Here is a 6,164-nt window from a genome sequence, read left to right on the forward strand (position 1 = left end):
CAGCAGCCAAGTCATGCGCCCCGATGAAGGGAACAAGAGGAAAAAGAAACAAAGCCAGAAACCGAATCATAAGAAAAAGTCAAGACAGAAGAGGGGGGAAAAAACTAGTTGCCTCGCTGGCCTGCTTTTTCTTGAAAGTGTGCTTACCTTCAGGAAATGATGCAGTTCATTGTTAGACTCCGCCGCTCATCCGTCATGTCAGCCCGCCCTGGCACTCAACAGTGCTGCTGGCTGATGAGCAGCAAAAGTGCACTTTCTGGCATCTATTACATCATTCACTCCCAAAAACGTTTTTTTTTAACGTTTTATAGAAAATCTAAAAATGAATATAAACGTACTTTTTTGTGTGTGTGTTGGACTTGAGGGTCTAAAATGAGAGAGCGATTTTTTTTTCTCAAGGGCCAAAAAAGGTTCTAAAATTTCACCAGACCAGGAAAAAATGGAATGTTTTGATAATCCAGCTCATAATGGGGAAAAAAATGCAATATACTTCAATCAAAAATGAACAAGCTTGGCAAACAATATGAATTGCATTTATTCCCTAATTTTGTAAATGCCTTAAAAGTCGTAATAGTTAAAGATATTTATGCATATTTTTTTCCTTTAACCACTCAAATTGTTCAGTGGCATCACTTCTATCCATAAGTTAAATTTATTAACACCCATAAAAAAAATTTAAAAATTCCAAAACATGACAATGACAGTTTCAATTCAGTTAATAATTCAGGCGTTTTTAATTTTTTGTTTGTTTGTTCAATTGAGTGTCTGCTATGAGCGTTTTGCTTGAATTTAGTAGGAAATTGCTTAAAAATCCAATGCATATTAAAAACATTTTTCTACGACTTGAAAATGCTTATTTTTGTACGATTTGGGGGAAAAATGTAGCAAATGTAGCATTTTTGTAGCAATAGTTTTTTTTTTTTTTTTTTTTTTGCTGATACTATATTATAGTGTGTAACATTTCCTACTAAATTCTCGTAATTTCATGACTGACAAAAGGACCAGGTTAAAATGTAAAACAAAAACAAGAAAAACAGCTCCCAAATTTTTGGTGCCTTTAAATTGTACATCGCCCAACATAATAACGATTACCTGAGCACATACATGAATTTTGCCCTTTTTTTAATTTTTTTTTTTTTTTTTTTTTTAACAAAATCACAGAGACCTCTAAAATAGTCCACGCATACCTGGTTTGTGTTTTCTCTTCTTTTTGGTTCCCACTCTGAAAATCTTCCTTGTAACATGACTGTGTAGACTGATTTTTGTCAGCCAGATACTTAAGTATTAAAGCAATACTTAAGGACATGAATTTCCAGTTTCTTAAGTATTAAATTGATACTTAAGTATCTGGGATTGAACGTCTAGACTCTTAAAAAAATAAACGTAAAAATACGTCCCTGGCATTGAATGAGTTAACAATGAAATACACAAATGCACACAGCAAGAAATTATGATTTCATGTTGGAGCTTTCCTTGATATTTGGTCATATTTTTGACAGTCCTTAAACTGGTGCAGGATTCTGTCCTAATTTTGAACGCATTTTTCTACATTCTACTCAAAAGTTTTAGCCAAGGGATTGCACACTTTTGGAAGTGTGACAACTGAGTGGTCGTGCCATTTTGAACTTTAAAGTGACGTCCTCTTTCTACCACTTGTACCATTGATGTTGAAAGTCCAAAAATTGGACGCTTAAGCAGTCCTAAAAACTTGAGATCTCTCGAATCTGGTAGCTGTCCCCATGGTGTAACTGAAATTTAGATTTTTTTTTTTTTTGTCCCTGTATTGTGATAGAGACCAGAACAGACACACACGTGCACACGAGGCTGGCCTGCAGACTCCAGATTAGATCAGATTTAATGAGGTTGCCCTGCCGCGTTTGGAGTGTCACTTCTTGTAGAAAAAGCCATTATTTAGGCGCAGGCGATCGAAGGGAACTCTCGTGCCAAGATCGTACACCGCCTCGGGGTCCTCCTTCGCACACACACACACAGACACACACACACGCATCAGAGATTGCAAACTGGATTGATGGATCGGGCGACTGGTTGGATTATGATCTAATGAGGATGACTGTGATGTCTTGTGCCCCGAGAAAGTTCAGTTATGGGACACGCTGCCACGCTGACAGCGCAGCACACATGGAAACACAAACACACACATTTGCAATGGAAATGTCTTCATTCAGATGATTGTTGTTCATCAGCCACCTCCTAAGCAATACAACCAAACAGTATTTCTGCCTTTAAAAAAACAATATGCTTTTAATGAAATGAATGTATTTATTGCATGTCCAAATGTTTTTTTTTCTGTACATTTCAACTGTGGATTTTTTTTTTTATACATATATAAATATTGTATTTCATTTAATTGTGGCAAAAATGACGTTAAGGTTTTTATTTTGTAAAAGGCAATGTGAAAACATGTTGCAGTTTGTTTTGTCACTATACTCCAAATCTTCCTCGCAATAAAGTTCAATTGCATAACAAATTTGAAAGAGTGTGTTTTGTTTTTTTTTGGACTACTTGGTGAAAACGTAAATTCTACAGGGGAGCTACACTGATGTCCGTTCATTTTTCACACAATTTTCTATGAAATTAAATTATGGAAAGTGCGAAATACGGAATAAAACTGAATATTACATTGCAAAAGTATGTTTTAGACTTGCAAATTCGGATGCTGAGTGAGTGAATAGAAGCCATTGCATGGTTAGCTTAGCGCTAAGCTAGCTTTTATGATGGACATGATATGATATATATATATATATATATATATATATATATATATATATATATAGATAGATAGATAGATAGATAGATAGATAGATATAGCTAGCTAGCTAGCTACATATGGTATAGCTAGCTATGGTTTTACTTTACTATTTTACTTTAGCATGAAGCACTCTGGGTACTGCCGTTGAAATTTAAAATGTAGGTTTTGTTCAGCTGTAAATAGAACTGAGTTAATCATTTTTAACACTTTATAAAACTTCTCAAAACCTAAGGAATTATGTTTGACAGCCCTAATATTCATCTAAACACAATATGGGGGTCAATATTGCGTCCCGACATTTTTTTGGCGTGAAGTGGGATTCCGGTATAGAAAAAAATCCTGCCCGCGAGTGCTTTCTCTCACATGTTAGCGCCTCATTTAAATCGGAGAATTTTAAATGAATGTCATATATCACGCCGCGTCCGCATGCAACAATGAGGGGATCCATTACGCTGTCAGCCGCGGCGAAACCGGCCAATAGCTTTGCAAACACGTTCTTTACCATGCTATGAAAATTCCCATTTTTATCATTAGCACTATTATCATCATCAGCGGTGCCTAAGTAATCATCCAGATGTTACACATGAATCAAACACGTTGACAGATGACGTTACGAGGAAGAATTAGCAGGTGCGGCAAGTGATTAACACTCACGCTTGACATATTAATGTTGACTCACTTCCTCTTAGTCTGTCATTAAGGACATGATTTGCTGTCACTATGCGGTTCCACGAGTGGATGAAATTGAAGGGCAGAAGACGCCATGAGGAAGGAGCCAGCTTTTCAGAGGATCTGGAAAAAGGTGCATGAATTGAGTTGCACATGACATCGCTCTAACACTCGTCCTAATATCAAAAGTCCAAAAGTTTTCTCTTTCCTTGGGGAGGGAGCTTGGCAAAATATTGAGAAGCACTGATTATGTCTCGCAGGGCATCAATGGAATATATATATATATATATATATATATATATATATATATATATATATATATATATATATATATATATATATATATATATATATATATATATATTTTTTTTTTTTTTTTTTTTCTATTGTAATCTATTTACCCAATGCAACGTAAATTGTTTTATTATTTATTTTTAGACACATAAATATAGTCTGTGCATATTTTTTCTGTTTTCTTATCTGGCATGCCACTTGTTTTATCTCCAATGCGCTTGCCAATGCAATTTCCCCACTGTGGGACAAATAAAAGATTATCTTATCCTATCTATCTATCTATCTATCTATCTATCTATCTATCTATCTATCTATCTATCTATCTATCTATCTATCTATCTATCTATCTATCTATCTATCTATCTATCAAGATCGAGTATTAACAGGCTGTTCTATCTATCTATCTATCTATCTATCTATCTATCTATCTATCTATCTATCTATCTATCTATCTATCTATCTATCTATCTATCTATCTATCTATCTATCTATCTATCCATCAAGATCGAGTATTAACAGGCTGTTCTATCTATCTATCTATCAATCTATCTATCTATTGAGAGAGAGAGGGAGACAGAGAGAGATTTGAGGCTAAAAAACGTCTCGGTGGAACAGCGACTAGCACATTTGCCTCACGAAAAAAAAATCTGGTTTTATGAAGATACTATTCCCGTTTTCGTTAAATATTTGAAAAAAGGCGCAGAACGTAGGAATTTAGTCACACATGAACACATTCATAGAGATGGGTTAGAGCAGTGCTTTTTGTATCCCTTTTGACATGAATAAAAATATATATATAAATCAACTTTCGACATACGTTAAATATTTTTTTACAGCATTTATATGCCCCCCGTCTGTTTTCTGAGGAACAATGGACCAACAAAAAGCTACATTTCCCACTCAAGTTCTCAAAACTATTTTATTTTGATATGTGTAGTTTCCGATCATGTGTGAAGATCTTCAAAGATTCCTGGACCTCCCAAATGTAGTCTATTATGTCTTATTTATGTTCTGTCAGGAGGTGTTTGAAATCCATAACATTTTTGACAAGTAGAAGAAAGTACAGATATTTTGAAATACTGTTCAGGCATCAGAAAAAAAATACTTGAGTACAACATCGATAGCCTTTAAAAGGTATTTTATTACTTCCCATCAGTGGGCGTACCTGGCTTGGGTGTGTGTGTGTGTGTGTGTGTGTGTGTGTGTGTGATCCACTTGCCTGCACCTCTAAATTTGACACTCCACACATTAAATGTCAAAAGTCAAAAGGGTGTCTGGTGTCGGACAGCCTCGAATTTGGCCTGCGAATGTCAAGTGGCGACGTAGCGTCTCAATACTGAGCTTTTCTGCTAAACCCCTTTTCATGAATGTGTGTGTATTTGTGTGTGCGCGCTGTTTAAATGCAGTGTCCGTTTCCTCCCGCAGGACGTACAAGTCAAAATGCGGACAGGGGGGAACGCAAGAGTGTGCGCGATCGTCGGTCCGAGTCGGAGCGGTGACACGTTCCCCGTGTGTGTTTTCCTCCTTTTTTCACACACTCCCTTGACAACATCAGGTAAAATCGACACCGTGGATCGAAACAGGGAAGCGGGTGAACGTGTATCAAGTGGGTTGATGGGACATGAGAAGGGCAAAGGTGTTGACTGCTGAGTGATTGGTCAGCTGTCAGCGCCGAGAGGAAGCGTGTACGGTTTTGTGTGTGTCAAAGAGTGAGCGAGGGAGACTAAAACGAGAAAGTAAAACCCTGACCTCCGGCAAGGCCAAACACACATTGACGCTACTTTACAAATCCATTGGCATGGCTTCCATATTGTAAAAGTAGAAGACACCGGGAAGCTGAAATTTCACCCAGTCGTTTTTCAAGTTCAACATGGCACGACCACTTAGTTATAATGCTACCAGGAGTGTGAAATCCATTGGCTAAAATAACATTTTTGACAAGTAGAAGAAAGTGCAGCTATTTTGAAATACAGAATGACGTGGAAGAAAATGACCCAAAAATGGTCAAAATAGTGCACAAGGGTTAAAGTGAATTTATTTCGAACCAGGGGTTTCCACATTTTTGCACATGAGGGGTATATCTAAAAACGAAAAAGGGCGCTTTGAAATTTTTTGACGCTGATTTACACTAGCGTAGCGAGGGAACACTATTTTTGTCGTAAAAGGCTTGAAAAATGTAATTTATATTGGCACCGATTTCTTTCTTTTTTTTAATGTGCCACAATCTCTTTGTTTGTATGCAATTGCCAAGAAAAATGGATGGCGGGCTGCATTTTCTGCATTATGCATTCATTATGCAGTAGGAAATTAAGAAAAAGATGGAATTTTTACTCAGATAGACAACAATAATCATAGTAATATTTCTTTCTCTGGCCCAGGTTGGACTCATTCACAAAACCTCTGAAGAAATAGGAACATAAGGAATTGATCA

This window comes from Hippichthys cyanospilos, chromosome 11 (assembly GCF_059441005.1).
Source record: "Hippichthys cyanospilos isolate Australia breed blue-spotted pipefish chromosome 11, RoL_Hcya_1.0, whole genome shotgun sequence".
Lineage (NCBI taxonomy): Eukaryota > Metazoa > Chordata > Actinopteri > Syngnathiformes > Syngnathidae > Hippichthys > Hippichthys cyanospilos.